General features: G+C 39.8%; 1 protein-coding gene across 5 annotated transcripts in view; it reads right to left on the bottom strand.

Annotated features, from left to right (window-relative positions):
• Positions 1–18,779, bottom strand: part of LOC310895204 (uncharacterized protein) — a 127,560-nt gene that overhangs the window by 39,675 nt on the left and 69,106 nt on the right. Inside the window, exons 2-3 of one of the 5 annotated variants that reach the window (XR_014580532.1) lie at positions 14,776–14,928; positions 12,797–12,902 (exon numbers count right to left, since the gene is read on the bottom strand). The exons of 3 other annotated variants lie outside the window; for them this stretch is intronic. The gene's annotated coding sequence lies outside the window, so the exon portion shown is untranslated. The remainder of the gene's footprint in view (positions 1–12,796; positions 12,903–14,775; positions 14,929–18,779) is intronic. One more of the 5 variants, XR_014580533.1, reaches the window with a different exon arrangement.

Raw genomic sequence — 18,779 nt, 5'->3', positions numbered from 1 at the left:
ATAATCTTCTTCTATTTACATCTATATTCTAGTTTTATGTAGAACAATGAGTGTTTTTAATTATTCAGGACCAAGTGCCTTTGTAGCAAACTGAGTAAGGAACATCTCCAAGGAAAAAATGGGTTTGCTTTCTATTTGCACATTATAACTTAGAGCTGGGTCTGTTTGCTGACTGATAAAGGTTATCACAACTATCAGGTGTAGAGAAGCAATGGGACATCTTTTCTGCCCAATTTAACAGCTTAAATGAATTGTGACATTCCTGGGCTGCACTTCTCACACTCTCCAGCTGTGGAGAGGAAAATGGACATCACATTCATTACTTTATAAGCAACTGTACTTGCATACCTGCTGAAAGTCCTTCTTGCTCAAAAGTCTGAGTGACCATTCCGTTTTTAGTGTAATCAATAAATAAAGACTCTTCAGTAATCTGCAAGCTTTGCCTGTAGATGTGGAAAGGATGAAGCTTTTGGTACTAATCTCACCTTCCTAACACATGGTACAGCAGAAGCATCTGCATGGGCTGTGACAGCAGAGCTACAGTTCAGTTTGATGATGTGAGAGGGAGATTTGGTCCTAAATTAGAAATTCACTTCGCAGAATATTTTATCACAGACAAAATCCCTACACAGACCCTGGACTTATGAGGTTGCTTCCATAACAAGCATCAAATAATCTCTTGTCAATTGTCTTTCTTTTCACCAGTTAGTATCTTCCTTGGTACATTTTAAAACTACACATAAACAAGTATACACAACATAAACACAAGACCAAAATACACTAACAAGCTAAGTTTTGATTTCAGGTAACCTTTTGCAAGATATTTGCATTTGTTAGCTTTAAAATTTCTCTTCTTTGAGTAAATATTGATATAATTCCTTAATCGTTATAATGTCATGTTAATTTCCATTTTTGAGATTTGAAGGTTGTGGTTCATAGTGACATTTTGGCACTTCCAATTGGATTTTCTGATACAACAAGACCTTGGGGGGCATCTCAGGAAGAGAATTCTGAGAATTGTGAGAATTCTGATTTAAAGGAAACAAAAACCAACAACAAAATAGACCTAAATGTGTCTGATATACTGGAGAACTGAGTAGCATTAAGTGCTGCCAGCTTAGAGACTCAAGTATAAAGTGATTTGAGACTGCAGGCCCTAAGCCAGTGGAAGCTGAAAGGCTTTGCAGATGTGATGTGGTCATTGTCTGTTGACGTTGGTGGTCATGCTGTTATCACAGCAATGCTCCCACAGCTGTCATTGGAGTGATGTTGGCAGAGCCTCTGTTGGGAGACATCTGCCTTGCTCTTCTAACTGGGGTTGAAATGCTACGATGACAGCTGCACAGAAAGTGAAGAAAAAGGGAAGACAATAGAAATCTGAAAGAAATATTGAAGATATAAATGGAAGCAACTATGCTAACCACTGTCAAGATTCAGACCAGAATTTCACAGAAGTTAGAAAACACAGCTACAAGAGGGCTCATTTTTGTTCCAGTTACAGTGCTGTAAATCTGCGATTAGGTGAAGTGACTCTGTATTTACACCAGTATAAGTGAAATCAGAATCTGCCTCAGATCCCTAAAGATCCTTAAAATTAAACTAAAGATCCTTAAAATTAAATTTTAATTCTCCTTCCTTGTCTATTTATGCTACAATAGCTTCTTCATAGCCACATGTTACAATCACAAAACATGCACATGACGTTATGGAACTGCTATGAAAGAAGTTGACCACTGAATGTAACAGCTTTTAGTTGATTTACTTCTGTGAATGCTGAGAGAAAAGAAGTTGTTTTCAGTGTACCCCGATCTATTGTTTTTCATTAGAAGGAGAGTGATGATGCATCAATTTTTATCTCTAAGCAACATTCACTCTCCTGGCAGTTAAAGAAATTATTGCAACACACAGAAAATGGTATTTTTGTTGGGAACACTATGTATATTTTTTCTATTGTTCAGTATATTAAGCCTTACCCCCACTTATGTATAACTTAGTCCCAGTAGAAAAGCTATTGTAACTGGTATGAGCTTGTTATAGGGACTTGGAACGTAATAAATACTTTAAGAGTACATACATAAACTAGATGAGCTCAGAGAAACACAGACCATTCTGCTAGGCTGCCTAAATCCCCCAGGTTAAGATCCAGCATGACTGGGCTGAAGACTTGTTCAAATACTGCAGTTAAACACCTCACATACTAAATTGAACAACCAGCCACCCACACACTTTTCAAGGTGCAAGAGATTATGCTGTTGCCCAAAGCCTCATGCTTTGCTGTAAGTGAATCAAGCACCAATGCAAGCCCACGTCACTCCATCTCATTTACAGCTCAAGTATTAAAGAATCTGTGCATTGGGACATCCTTGCCTTTGTTTGTTACAGATTGGATGGTGCTGGAAAAGTGGACTTTTGAGGGACACACAACCTGAATCTGCATGACTTAAGAGCAGATGGAGGATAAGAACTGCCTGCTGTGCATGTGACATACCTTACCCAACTGTATGTGGCAACATGCCAAGTGTGTGGGTGTCCTGGCCCTCAAATACATGAGGAAAATGTGTTACCTTTACAGGCATAATACCTTGCTCTATTTTCATGCCATGAAAGTGTATGGTTTCCTTCCTTTCTCAGGGTATGGGGCATGGAAACATATACAATAGTATATGTGCCATAATATACATCAGTAGCACTCCTCCACAACATGCAATTTTCTAGGATGCCATAGTACCTGTGGCTGAATGCTTAAACATAACAAAACTATTTAGTCACAGAATGAACATAGGTGAATGTATGCAAAAGCACAGGGGACACAATGAAAGATTGTACAGACTTCCCTCTGTACTAAAAAAGTAGTTAGAGATTTCCTGCAATAAACATGACTAATAAATAAATAAAATAGTGAAAGAAAATAATAAAACCATCTATAATCACATCCACATTACCAAATTATGCAATAGTCAGTACTTATGGTTATCCCATTTTGGAGGCAAACATCTGTTAATGCTTCTTTTTTCTGTTTCTGAGCATCCATGTCTTCCTACTGAGATCTGGCTTGGATTATTTCCAGAATCTCCTTTATAGTTTCTGTTCCCTAAACACAGTGGTTTTGTTGTGGCGTTGTTCTTCTGTTTTATGGGGGTAAAGAGGGCCATGTCTGTGTTTTCTATCCCAGTTTCTCTCCTCACAGACAAGAGTTCATCCAAAGAGCTGGGATAACCAAACTCGGGCCACAGAAGAACAAGATCCTGTTCCCTGGATATGAAAGTCCTTGCTGTTATCTGTCTGCTCTCAACAGAGAGCCGTAATCTTCTGCATCAGCAAACGTAACATGGAAGATGCTGTTATTTTCTCAGTAACGTGCTTTGGTGCCCTAAATACGGATTATTCTTTTTTCTGTTACAGAATTTGTTCACAGCTTCCCACAACAACTGTTTTGTATGCACCTATGCCTTCCCCAGTGGCAGGGTCCCTAGGCAGCAGAGCAGGCTATGCATCAGCTCGTGTCTGCCTTCAGTTCATTTATCACCATGGAACAGCAACAGCAGCAACATCAGACAAGGAAAAACAAAACAAAACAACACAAAAACAAACCAAACAAACAAAAAAACAGAAGTCCACGGCAAAGGTGAGAAGACTTGGCAGTAGTAACTGAGAAAATGAAAAGTAAATAAAGACAACTATACTGTTGCGGTGACTAAACATCAGAGACTAATTCCAGACCTTTGAATGCAATGACAGAGGTGCTATTACAGGACTGCTCAGATGTAGGGTTAGCCTTACAAAGAGAAGAAACAAGGGAGTTAACTTGAGAGCAAAATGCTTGTGAGCAATGAGACCTTTTCCGTTTCAAAGGAAAATTCCATGCTTTCCCTTCTGGTTGGCCTGTCGTAGCGGATATGCTTTTGGAGTACAGCATGTACAGTGCATAAGCAACTATTGGCATTCATGGTTGGCTTCCAAATCAGCAGTGCTTAAAAAATACGAAGTGCAAACTTGGCTCTCTCTTCTATTCTGGGTTTTGTTATTGTTGTTTTTGTAGTTCTAGTTGTTACTTTGAAACACTATTTGCTCTTTTTTTTTTTTTAATGATCTAATTTTAACTCTGTGGATATATTTCTCCTTTGTTCAATCAATATGTTCTTCCTTTCCTTCTGATGTCAGTGGCAGACAGTTGGCAGTTTTCTGTAAAGAAACAATGCTGTCGCCGACTGCATGAACCAGCGCTTCTCCTGAAGACAGCAAATATCATTTCAGAGTCCACCTGAAGCAATACTAACAGCTACAACTCCTCTAGCACAAAAACAGTAACCATGCTGCCCAGGTACTGGAGTGACTAAACTCGGTGACAAGCGAGGATCAGACTGAGAATTTTAGGTTCATGATGAGCAACCACGTGTCCTAATTAGGAAAATATTTACTGTTCTCCATGCTCTCTTCCCAAATCAATGTATCTTGCTGGAATTAGAAGACATGGCTATAGTTATCTTTTATATTATTTTAGTATCTACACATGCTGGTGGCAGACTGAGACACTGAAGATAGCTAGTAATGGAAACCTTCAGCGTGAATGGAGACGATTACTCAGAGGCAAGCAGCAGCTCAATATGTCCTTGGACATGGGTAATGTTAACAACACGGATAATGTTAACAATATGGAAATGTTCAAGAATGGATTGGTCAGAGCAGCTTGCAAGTACAAGGAAATTGCTCTCCTCTGAGCTGTTGAGGGAAGAAAACCCAGGGACTGGATGGCAGCTGGGAGTAAAGCTCAAGGGAGGGACTTTCTCACATTCAAAATTAGCTTCTTTAGGTAGCTGTAATCTGAGCCAGCGGGTTCACATATACCGTGGCTGCAGTTTAGGTAAGATGGACATAACCAAACAAGGGGGGCAGATGAAGGGTTTTCAACCTTTCTGCCTATGTATAAGTGTGTCTCCATATGGTAATAGTTCAACATTCAGATTGTTTTAGTTACTCGGTAATACAGGAGTTACTCAGAAGTTAGTTATAAATACTCATAAGTATAGGAGAAATGAAACATATATATAAGTAAACAAACAAACAAAAAGCAACAACAATAACAGCCACAACAAACCAATATATGAAATATATGAGAAAATGTGTGTGTCAAACTATCCAGTTTTTACTTCATGGGCACATCAAAAAATATATATGGTCTCCTATTAGCAGAAATTAGCAGGAAAAAAAAAAAAAAGGGAAAGAAAGTCTACAGCCTTGGTTATTTCTTCAGCCCTACCTCCACTTCACTTGAGGGCACCCATCTGATGATGCTGTCCTTCAACCAGTCATTCATGCAGAAATGACCTCTTGCTAGTAAAATTGACTACACCACAGAAACCAAACCTATCCTAGTATCTTCCCTTATGCAGTTAAGAAGGAGTAGATGGACAGCCAGTGATCTCATAGAACTCCTCTGCTTTGTCATAAAGCTTTAGAATAAAAAAATTATAGGACTCATTCGTACAGATCATCAACAAAAAGGTAGCTCACACCAGCCTGGCCGTCAATTCAGTGAGAGCAGCAGACACTTGCTAATGAAAGCCCTCTTGGTTCTCTTTGGTTTGGGAAAATGCATTACAATAGGGAAGGTGTTATCTAACACAATGTTAAATACAATTTTGCTCTTTCTTCATGAAACAACAATCATACTGTGCTGCTGGTCAGAATTACCACATGAACTGCTTGAAGAGAAACATGAATAATAGTACCGTTCCCCTTTTCTGTTCCCACTTGAAACTTCACTGTAACGTGGTTAAAAACACATGAGCTCTTTCTCATAACGGGGAAGAGCCTTTTAAAATGCCTCGTGTCTAAAATGTTCAGACAACAGTCTGTTCCGTACTTATTAGTTGTTTGACTCTAGTAAGACTGTTATTGAAACAACACAGTTTAATGTCTTTTATGTTGTATTGACTTCATGTCAAAGTATATTTATATAAATCATCTTTCAGTCATGGGAAACTTGCAGGATGTTTTGTCAAAGTCCACAGAGTGTTTGTTTCAGTTATTGTGAAAACATGTGAAAACATATGAAATCTCTAAGAAATACTAAATAAAGTGTAAATTCAGGAAAATACACAGAAACAAAACAAAACAAAACAAAACAAAACCAAACCACAATATTTTGCACTTTATTTGTAACATGCATTTAAACAGTCTTCATCCATTCCCACCTTTTATCAGAGATCCTGAGCCGTTGGATCCCAGGGTTTTTTCAGTTTTATACCCTTAACAACTCTACCCTCCAGAGATTTTCCCATTTTCTTTAGAATTTTTCCTTTTCCTTCCTGTCCAATGTCCTTGTTGAAAACCTTCAACAAATCAAATCCTTGACAGCAACTTCTTTTATCTTCATTTTAAAAATCTGTCACCTATGTTTCCGTAGAATTATATTTTAAACTAGCCTAGCAAAGTGATTTATAAGCTTAGAGACCACTTTATTTGACCTCCTTCACCTTGAAAGGACATGTAAAAGGAAACAGAGATTCATCTTCTGACATTCCATGGGCTCCCAAGCTCCTTTTCATTGAGAATAGGACACAATCATTTATCCTGAGTAAAATATTGCTGGTTACACATGCTCTGCTATCTCTATAATATATTGTGTTTTAACTTACATTTTTCTCTCAATCTGTTGGTGTTAAATGCAGTAACTGGTAAACCTCCAGTGCCTTCACTTTTTCACTTCACTTTTTCACCAGTGACTTGCCAAAGTGTCAATACTTGATTGTGTCTTCAAGACATTTTACTTTCACACATGTATGGACAAATAAGCTAAAAATAAGGGAACCTGGATTTTTCTTTCCACTTGCTAACTTAGATGGAAATTATACAGTGGTGCAGAGGGGTTTCAGAAGTTTTGGACAAGTGTATGTTTAATAACTGTGGCATCAGTAGCAACAGCAGTCATATATAAGCAGTCATGTATTGTTAGTTTCAATGGAATAAATGAGACTTCAGTCATAGGTGTTAATATAACCTTACCAATATAAAGTGTTAAACCATTTAACATGGTTTGTGGTTTTAAGTACAGAGAGCTTGGCCTGCTCACTCACATGGCAGCTGCACTAGAAATTCATGCCAAAGCTGGGAAGGATATTGATTAGTATGTATAAAAACAAAACACAAAGCATTTGGAAATTGAAATCAAGTGGTTAAAGAAGACTAACTTAATCAAAATGTGTCAGAGTCCTTTTGCTAGACACAGGTTATTCATTTAGAATCCATTACGTTAGCCAGAAACCCTTAGCAACGAGAAAAGCTTAATTCTCTTACTCATCTTTCAGTTCATGACTGTAGGAGTAAAGATTGATTTCCTGCTTGATAATAAATATAAACATGGAAAGAAGAAAGGACAGAAGAGTGGAAAGCAGGGGAGGTGTAGCTGTTGCTGGGCTTTTCAGGATTCAGGTCAAGTAGTCATGGAAAACACTTTGGAGAAGCTAGTCACCCATGGTAACTGCTGGCCTGGAGCCCAATTCCCTTGCCTGGTATGGGATGTCTCCTGCCTGGCCAAGTCAGGTCTCCTTCCTTCTGCTCATCATTCTGCATTTGGTAGAGCAGAACTGGCTGACTCCAAGTGAAGCTAACAGCTGAATGCCAGAAAATGAGAGAGACTGAAAATAAAGAAAACAATGGGAAAGAAAGAGACTCAAAGAACATGGAAAGGCAAGGCAGGACCTTCCTTTTGTCAGGTTGCTGGTTTGTTGGGAGCAGCCAGGTACATGGTTTCATGGGCTGGGTCTAGTGAAAGCTGCCCAGTGGAGCACAGAATTAACACATGGCCTTTCCTAAGGAAGTCCTTCAGAAATCTCTTCCACCGTACTGGTCTCCTCCTTTTAAGCTTTTCAAAACTTTGGCCGGTGATGTGAGATCGAACTGACCATACTTTCTTTATCTCATTCACATATTTTGGTCAACTAATTACTGTTACACCCTTTCCTTGTCTGTCATGTATCATCTTCATTCTATCCTTGACTGTATCCAGAAGACTTCTTTGAGTGAGTGATTGATGTCTCCATTTCTTCACTCTTTAACTGATACTGCTCATTGCAGCACTTTATGAACTCTTACCAGTTTCTCAGAGATGATTTTACAATTGCAATAGACATGTAGTTTCCAATTATCACAAAGGTAGGGAGAAGTCAACAAGTGAGTAACAAATTGTGTTTCATTTCAGCCAGGGATGCTTACTGGAATGTGAGGTTCCACTAGAGCAATTAAATCCCCTAATAAGGCAGGGAGGAAACTAAGGATCCTGATCTAGCTGCTATGGCCAAATCTCTCTCACATTCCAAGAACAGACTTCAGGATTTCCACTAACCACTATAAAGTTCAAAACAATCCATCCAGCCCTTTATGCTGGTGAGTCTTTCTCCATGGTAAATGTGCCCAATGTTTCACAACACATTCTCTCAGAGATGGCAGTTAGCCACCTGGCAGTCAGTCTTATGAAAGGTTTTCTTCCTTTTAATTATAAAAATATCCAAACAAATGCCTCCCTTGCCTATCATGCTGCTTCCACAATACAGTTCAAAGTGATTTATGAAGAAGTAAATTAACACATTCTTAGTATGGTCATTATAGCTATAGTTGATTGGGCAGTATCAAGTGCCAGTTTTTTGCAGTTTAGGTTACAGAATAATTCATTTGATCTGATTTACACTGATGACATTCAGTGCTGCTGCTCTTATAATATAGCAACTTGTCAATGCCAGCTATTTAATTTTGTAAAGCCGTTACTCAAAATTTATTAGTGATGGGTCTTAAATGGCACATCATGCCTGAAGAGTCTTATATTCTGGGGACAGCGAGCATCCTTGAAACAGGCTTACATTAATGTCTTACATCTTGCAATTCGGCAGACTAGCAACACTCATGCAGAGTGATAGCTGTTCAACTGAGCTTTGCAGCTGCTCCCTTCTGCTACAAACAGCGGAATGACATACTCATATTCCCACGTATCCCCCATATCAAAAAATAGAAAGGCCTGGATCTAGAACTAGATCCAGAACCTCTTGCTTCTATGCATGGTCATACATAGACGAAGATTAATGCCTGCTATGGCCTGCATGAATTTTACTATTGACTTCAGTAGCTGTACGGCTGGTCCTCTGTACGCTAGGGGGTGATTGATGAGTTATTTAATTAACTAGTTTAAGCAGCATTAACAATAATCTCAGCAGTACCCAATGGATTTTCTGCTTTAAATATACTGTGCACTTCCCTATTTATAGTAAACACCAGCAGTGGGATTCATCTCTCCAAATATAGATTATACATTGTAGGTGTCTGTATCTGAGTTAACTGTCTAGGCTCCCCTTATAATTAAGAGAACAGGTCTTCTGAGGGCAGAGCTTCTCTTATCCCATTTATGGCATCTAAAATAGATTAAACAACTCACCTTCATTTAGGAGATAGAGTAGAAAGGCCTATTACTGTCTATTCACTATGGAGAGAGTCTGGGCAACTGGCAGTAGTATAAATGCCTACTTTGTAGAGGCTACTAAACAGAGAGAAAGTTTCTGCCTTAAACTAACACCAAGAAGCTTGTGACCATCAAGCAGCACCTACATTTCTTCAGATTGGCCTTTTATGTTTGTTGCCTTTCAAAAATGTTAGCCTCTATCTCCTACTAGTTTTATTCAGAAGCAGGACATGGTCAGGAATGGTATTTTGGACCCACCCTTCTCGCTGGTTTTCACTCTTCTCCCCATACTTTCAACTCCATGGTCTCATTGTACTCACCAAGGAGGTAACGAGCTATTGAAATGAAACAGTGCTGCTGTGTAGCTGGTTGAGAAGATCATTGTTGAGCAATGTAACATGCTCTTATCCTTTGTCCCCAGAGGACTGAGCAAACTTTTTGTGAGGCAATCCCATTTACTGCTGATGCCAATGCCAGGAAATGAACAATCTGTGTTAGCTTTTGACTTTTAAAAACAATGGGCTGGATGGAATTCCCTCTGAAGTTACCAGGAGTCTTGTTCTTCCTTTGTTTTCAAAAGGCATGGGGTCAGGCTCAGCACTAGAAGTTTATTTTTCTTTGTTTATACACTTAATAAGAAATAAAGTTAAAAGCAGGTGTAGCTGTGATTTTGAATAGTTGATCTATATGGTGAAAGAAGAGTGTAATTAAAAAATAAATAAAAAAATGAAACAACAATCACCTTTCCTGTTTAGAATCTTTGTGTACTACCACCAGATGGATTTCTTTTATCACATACGTCCTAGTTTAAGGTTTGTATAGGAGATTATTTGTCTATGCATTAAAAAAATTTAGACACAGAACAATTTTGTTACGAAGTTCTTGTTTTGCTTCTTAAGAGGAATTTCCTGAAGAATAATTGTATTGCTGATGATTCATTTGTATAGCTGTTCTTCCCTATTTTGACAATCTTTTATGTAAATATCGATAAGGCTTCTATCACTCATGTTCCTCTTTCCTCCGTTTTCCCTCCCCCTGTGGGAGACCTCTGTCTGAGGACCACACATGACCCACAGCATAAGTATATATGGGGTATAATGCACAGGGTTATGATCTCAGTTGCAGTCTGCAGAAACTACCATGGTCCAAAACCAATTACCAACATTTCTGAAACATTAGTTACCCTCAAAAATGCTTATGTAGTACAGCAATGTTATTACCCTTACTTTAGAGGTGAGAAACTGAATCACAAAAGAAAATAATTGTCTTATTCATGATCACATGAACCCAAGAACATAGTCTTTCCTGATGTCATGTCCCATTCTCTAAGGCAGAGAACTACATACCTTCAGTCCTACACTATGCATATACATATTGATCTATGGTTTTGCTCATTGATTATGTTCCCTACATATGATATGGCTGACTTGCAAGAACTGTTTTGCAGGGACTCTAAACCACATGGTTTAGAACCTCTTCGGCAGTTTAGATGCTCATCACACTATTGAGGTTGAGCACAAAGTCACAAGTGTGCCATTTTAGTGCAAATGGCACTACTGTCTACTAGGACTTTGACTGTGCCTGCCACATAACTCACACGTCACCAAACGTCTTCTCTGTAGGTTATGGGCAAGTGGATGGGTATAACTGGCAGTAAGTTCTCCTTCAAGTGGCTTTCTTGCTTATGGGAACATTTACAACATCTTTATCATCAAACTTCTTTTTTAGTATCTTTTAACACATTTTTCATGACCTTGAGGGATGATGGAGTATACTCTCATCTAATTTGCAGGTGACAGCAAACAAGGAGAACGAGTTGATGCACTTCAGGGCAGGGTTGGAGGAACTAGTGACCTAGACAGGCTGGAGGAACAGGTCAACCACAACCTTACGAAATACATCAAGGACAAATGGGAAGTCCTACACCTGAGAAGGAATAACCCTGGCAACAATACACGCTGGGGACAGACTAGCTGAGGGGCACTTCTGTTGAGGAGGATTTGGGAGTCATGGTGGGCAGCCAGCTGGGCGTGAGTCAGCAACCTGCTTGACAGCAAGGAAGGCCAACAGCATCCTGGGTTGTTTCAGCAGAAGCACAGCCAGGGATGTAATAATCCCTCTTTACTTGGTGCTCGTTAGACCACATATAAAATACTGTATACAGTTTTGGACTCCTAAGTACAAGAAAGCCACTGATATATTGGAGCAAATTCAGCAGGGGGCTACCAAGAGGGTCAAAACGCTGGAGCACTTTACCTGGAGGGACAGGCTGAGGAAATTTGTTCGGCCTGGAGAACACACATCTTTCAAAGGACCTAAATAGCAGCCTGCCAGTATCTATGAGGAGATGACAACAGACTCGTCACGGCAGTGCATGGATGGAGACAATAGACACAAACTGAAACGAGTGCTTCAGGGCAGATATAAAGAAAAACTTTTCCCTGTGTCAAGCAGAAAAACAGGTTGTAAGAGAGGTTGTGCAGTCTCTATCCTTTAAACTTTTCAAGACCTGACTGAAAAATTCTTGAGGAACCTGCCTTGAGCAGGAGGCAGGACTAGCAGCCTCCTGAGGTTCCTTCCAACCTGAATTATCCTATGATGCTATGAAAGAGAGTTGTTACTGAGCGATTGTGTCTGGGAAGCAGCAAATAATATTTTCAAGCCACAAACTTCAGGAAAGAGTGTAAATGCATACTAAAATCCTACAGCAGACACATTATACATTCAGCACAGAGCAGATATTTCCCTTATATAACAGCCTTTGCATTGTTCCTATTTTTAATCCCTTTATTATCACCAATCACCACTAATGCAAGGAATGAGACAGAAGGAGTGTAGACTGCCATACTGCTTATGATGGCATTTGGATGCACTGCAGAGTGTGCACAAAATTGCATGTTTATGGAGAGACATTCTGGCCTTTGCCTCACTACAAAAATGAGTGCTTTACTTATGAGAAATCCTCACAAGTCTAAACTAATTAAAGATGTTGTGTTTCTATGTAATATTTCACAGTAAGAAGCATGTGAGTGTGCACTGTGTGACATACAGTAGTGAGTCTGACACACTGAAGGAGTATCTGAGCTGCAGCTGAGTTATTGCGCAAGCACATACCATCTGGGCAATAAAAGGGATGGCCTGAGTATGGGTATTTATCCATTCTCTACTACCCAGGCCAGAGGCCTGGAAATCTTGGCCAAATGGCCATATTTCTCTTTTTCCACCTGGAAAATAAAACAGGATAATTGACACAAAAAGAGGACAGGACAATGCAGATGCAGGGTAGCCCTAGAACAAATGTGTGTAGTCATTTCTTTCCCTTATAGGCCTTAAAATTTTAACACGTACCTCTTTTGCTTCCCACTCTGAAGCAGTGTCACCCCTTTCTTGTAAAGGATAGAACTAAGTCACAGAATTACAGCTTTCATTTTCTGTCCTCTTTACTTCTGGGTCTCTGTGATGGTGTGGAGAAATAAAGGCCACGTTGGCAAGATGCACCAATTTAAAACACAGTTGTAGTACTCGTCCCTGCATTGGCTTTGTTGCCAGGCATCTTCTGATGGTAGCTGTTCCTCAGGGCTGGTAGGAATGACCACTGCAGTGCAGAGTGATTTCCAGGTCCCTGAGCAGACACAATGTCTTAGTGTACAGTACATCCCAACCCCTCTGGGACTTTTGACACAGCTTTCTCTCCCATAGGGTCAGTACTCTGTCCGAAAGGCTAAGAAGGCAGTAATTAAGATCATAAGTGTTTTCTAGCTTTTTTTTTTACTTCTTTTTCTTTTTTTTTTTTAACTTGGTTTTTGTTTACAGTCTAGTTTCTAGAAGCCTCTGTGATCACTTGTGAACCATTAGCCTTGTCCTGTCCCAGAAGAACCGAAGAAATAAAACAGGAGTAAAAAGTGAAAGCAAGAAAGTTTTCTTTGAGTTCTCTAAAATGCTTTGGGCTTGTCTATGCATGGGGTTTTGTGCTGATCTAACAAAACCAAATTGGGGTTGCATCAATTTAATTAAATCACTGTGAAAGCTGTGTAATCTAATCCTTTATTTTGGTTAACACCTATGCAACTGAAACATCTGAGCAATAGCTACATAAAGAGCTCAAAGGCATAAAAACTACTCAAGTTCCAGCCCACCACTCTCAGTTTCAATTAAAGGCTGAGCAAGAATACACCTCATGTCCCTGTACTTCACTGTAAATCAGGGAGAAACAACAACAACAAAAAAGTAGCAGATATTCCTAAATTAAAGAAACTCATGCCTGATGGGGATAGGCTAAACCAAACCAAATCACTTTCAGGTCTTCTTTCTCCTTCATAAAACTAGCAGTAAAGGCCAAAAGCATTTTTTTTTTTTTTTTATATTGCAAGTCACCTTTATGAACAGAGGGAAAGAGTCTCCTTGACAATACTGTATGAGTCCCTCGAGGCTTTTCTAACACTTCATTTTAGTCATCTGGAACAACTTATTGATACACAGTCATCCCTTTCAGAAATTTCCAGAGAAATTAACCCACTATTACTCACACTGTAAATCCCTAGGGAGCAGTCTGGTCGCCGCTTTGTGTACAGTGACTCCTGCCATCCATGACAGAGCCAGATTCATGGAGACCATCAGGTCTTTCTGAATAATCAGCAAAAATGGATCACTTTCTGGCTCTGCCAGTTGGCAGCCGACAATGTCTTTAATGGTAAGTTGGCCACTCCTCCCTCTTCCATTTGCCTGTGTGGATCCTGAAAAGGGAACCTACGGGAACACGGGAGGCTTTAAATTAGCTGAGGCATTGGGTTATCTGATTGCAGCAGAAACAGGCTGGAAATTAGCATGGTTAAATCCCTAAAAGTCAACAAGCAATGTCTTCTGTTGGACTGCTGTGTAAATGAGGAGGGGGCCCAGGAGTCTTTCCCTCTTATGCTCCTAAGTACTGATTAATCCTATTTGTTGTCCTCTGAGAATAAAAATGGGGCTGGAATTACAGATTCTGGGACTGGCTCCAGGCAGGATATACTCTGCACTTCTCTACAGTTATGTAGCTGTTGCCTTGTTCACACAGGCCCCAGCAGGGCTCCCTGGAGGCACTCTGACCACCTCTTCTCGATGAAAGCTGATTATTGCTGTGGTTGTGGGCATCCTTCCTCAGCTTGCCACTGCGTTCTGCTGCTACAGCCTTGGCTCAACAAAGCCAGCAGCCTGAGATAGCTTTGCATGACACTCACTAAAAGAACAGTTGGTCAGCTGGCTGGGCTGTGGCTGAATATCCTCTTCCTGGACCGGCTGTGGGAGCTGGAGGGGATATTTCCCACAGCTGCTTGTTGCTGCCCACTTACCAAATGCAACCATTTTCTCAGGTCTTCCACGGGGAATCAGGACAGGTCTCTGGGACTACCAAGTGCTCCTGACGTTCTGCCAACTAAAAACAGTGGCACCAGCTACAATCACAATGAACTCCTTTAAAACAGGCAGTGCCCTCTCTGATAAGCCTGCAGCAAGGAAGACAACACACAGTTAACACAGTTCTTCGAAGCCTTTTTTTTTTTTTTTTTTGTCTCTTTATCACCATCAGTTTCATTACTCCTGAGCTGACTTTTTTTTTTTTCTTCCATTATGTCCAAATCTTTTATTGGGTCACACATGTGATATCCTCTTAGGTATGATGGACTTATTAAGGGATAAGTGTAGGCATAACTAGCCTCTGTTCTCGCTATTTGGTTCTGATATGCATCCATTAAGAGACAGGCTTGTGCAGCTTCCTGACCTAAATATCTTCTTCTGGTCCTATTTTCATTGTTGTTGTGAGATGTGACATATGTATCAAAGTACCCTTGTTTCCACCAGAATCTTTACATTTTCTCTTTTGCCAAATAAAAGACTCTTCAGTGTATTACACCAAGATAGCGTCAGCAGCTTTAATTACTTGCACATTGCAAGTACAAGCACTTGTTGTTTGCTGGTGAACACATGCACCTCCCTTACAGCCTTGCACACATATATGTAAGTAGGCACACATGGAGGCCTACACTGCCCTTTCCAGTGGAAAGAAATAATCTCTGTTCATAGAAGTTTCCTGTGTTTACAGAACAGGCATCTTTAGGCTCAGTTATTACAACACTCCATTATTTCTTTTGTTGCAGAATGGTAGGGTTGGCAGAGACTTAGGTAAGCCTCATTAAGCAACTCTTGCAGTATGTGTAATCACTGTGATGGAAGTTATAGGAGTATTTATTATATTCTTACATGAATCAATTAGATATTGGACTTAAAATGACTCATCAGGATTCTGCAGCATTCACTTCCCATCTGTCTGACCTCTGTTCCCTACAGAGGCATGCTGGGTCTTCTTCCCACAGCAATCTGAACCCAATATATAGCTGACAAGAACTCTGTATGACTTATATTCATCACAGAATGAGAGCATGCCTTAGGCTGCAAGGTTTGTTACTCTGCTTTCAAAAACATACTCACAAATCATCTCTGCAAACAGTTCAGAATATCAGCTCAGGAAGTACCGGTGTTAGCTATTCATTGACACAGCTACTGAAAGGTTACATGTCTTCACAACTCATTGGCTTTATCTACTTGTAGAAGAATATTTCATATGAAGCTTCGTTGATATCCTGCCCATCAGTGGAACATCTCATACAATAATGTGCACAAACACTCCTAACTATATAAAGTTGTCATCTCTGTTCATCTCTGGGTGAACCATGTTGCATTCTCAGTCACAACTACAACTGCAAATGCAGTAGCAGAGGCAGCGCTTCCAGCTCATTATGAACTGACAAGATCCCTCACCCCACTGACCATCAAGTAAAATATTATTCAGCAGCCTACACAAATGGTATGGTACACACTATTTTCACAGCAGTCAATTGCAGGAGCATTAATTCATTTCCTTTTCCTTCACTGTCTGGAACATGAAAAGTGGTGACCCACTGGCAAGACAAATAAAGCCAGATTCATCTGAGCACGATCAAATCAAAACATTTTGGGTTGTGACTAAGGGCTTGAAGAACCATCAGAAATGGGTAGCTGACTGCAGTTGCACAGTATAGCAAGTTCATGGAGGAAGGTCTAAAGAGAAGCCACCTTCTGCAAGTGTAACAATTAATTCCCTAAACTGCACTGTGATTCAAAGAAGTTTGGGTGAGTATCCTAATATTTCCTATTGAAAGGGGGACAAATTTTCCAAGAACTACTATGAGTTTTTCCAGTTCCAGCAGTTTTAAGGTATAAAAAAATAAAGTAAAAAAAATAAAGTAAATATAACATACCACCAAAATGTGAATCACAGGAAAAAGAAAGTGCATGAGAACATTTTATACCACCATAGCACAGATAATAATTTACACAGACATAGCACAGACAATAATCATTGATAATCCACAATTCTACGTTCAGTAAAGCCACTTGTCTTATCAATTATGTAAAGACTGATAGATAATAACCTGCCTCTAATATAGAAAAAAAAAACACCAAAAACTTTTAAATAAAAAGGACTGTTAAGTGATGTCTACAAACCCATTGTAATTCTCTATCATAATTTTGAGGGTGCATGAGCACAGCATTTTTATATTGCCACTTCACATTGTGACACTCACACTATCTGCATGGTAGTAACATGGAAGACATTACAGACCTATGTTCCCCTTCAGGAGAAACTCAGAATTCTCTGACTCCATGCAACTAATAGAAAAGTCTCACATTTGACAACAATCCTTGCTAAAAATAAAATAATAATTTAGAAAAAGTGTAAAGGGTTTTTCAGCTGCATGAGTTCCCTCATCTGTCTCATAGCACAGGCTACACATGCAGTTGGTCCAACATAAACGAGGGGTTAGCAAGGAGATGGAAAAGAAGCCAGTGATAGAGATATGGGAGCTGTTTATACTAGCACTGCTGCTGGGAAAACGTATGTGCAACTACAGACAAAGTCAGTTTGTTTTATTTGTATATGAACTTGAGTTTTGGAACTGAAGTGGCTACAAACCACACATTTGCCACCTCTCATCTTGTGTTAACATGAGTATCACACCAGTATTTATTTCACAGACAACAGCTCCAGCTTAGGGCAGACAACACCTTGGGCAGTGCGCACAATCTGAAGGAGAAAGCAAGGTGACACAAACGTCCTACACTTCCTTCTACACTGATTCTTGCATGAGAAAGGTAATAATAATGCAACATGCAGACTGAACGTTTTCTGGCTCCCTGAGAAAGAAACACTCTGCAAACATGTACAATATTCTCACTGATATGTGTTGTAGCTACCAAGCAAGGAGAAACTGCCTCCATGCTGTGTTATCAATATGTTGTCTGTATGGCTGTGCAGCAGATTGTTGCTGCTTCCTTATTGCTGCTACTGCAGATTTCACCATCGCTTTCATGTGTATGATTAAAAATGCGTTATACTGGGGATGAAAATTAATCATTACATTTGAATTGCAGTCAGACAACCCTTCCAAGTTTACAGTCACCCAAAAGTTCATTCTACCAGGTATTTATTTCCTTTCTGGTTGAATCTGTCTTTCACTGTCATCAATGAATGCTTTCAGAAAAAAATGGAAAGTATGCCGGGCCACTTGGAACTGAAGCACTGTGAAGACATTATGAATGACAGTGTTTTGGCAGACATGAATCCAAGACTACTTTTCCCAACGGAAGCGAACATTGAAAGCATACACTTTGCCTGGCCTCCCCATGTATAAGTCAACAATTTCCTACGATGATTCACTAAGACTTACATCATCATCACTTGTTATTTATACTGAGTGCTCTTCAGAGAAAGAATTATCTCTCACTGTATATATGCGCAGCATCTGCTCTGGCTACTGCCTCAGAACATGAAATTGCATTAATTCGTAGTCAATATACCTTTCCTATAGAGTGTTCCTGTTCTTAAATGGAAAAACAAACAAACGAAAAACAAAGGCTAAGATAACAGGCACATGAATTCGATCTACAGCTCTTGAGAAACCTATGAAAATACTTCAAATGCTTCTTCAGTACTCTGTAATTTCCATGCACAATTGCATATCAACAGGCCAGGAACTGCCTAATGCTGAAGTAGTGCCCAGCTGAGCACCACTGGTGAGGCTAGCCAAAATCTTTCAGGAATCTGCTAGTGATTAGCGCTCTCACCTTGGAAGTCTGGTCTAATAACAAAAATGTCTCCTTCCTCTTTCCCGGGAAAACATTCCCTGTGTAACTCACAACTTGAAAACAAGCCTCTCTGACCAGTCAGTTCTTTGAACCAGGCCAGAAAGTCACAGATGTCACCACCCTACAGAACCGTACAGAGCAGGTTATTTCCAGCTGAGCTCACATGGGTCTA

The sequence above is a fragment of the Anser anser genome (genome assembly GCF_964211835.1).
Source record: "Anser anser genome assembly, chromosome: 2".
Taxonomy (NCBI): domain Eukaryota; kingdom Metazoa; phylum Chordata; class Aves; order Anseriformes; family Anatidae; genus Anser; species Anser anser.
The sequence above is the reverse complement of the archived record's forward strand: the minus strand, read 5'-3'. Positions and strand labels throughout refer to the sequence as shown.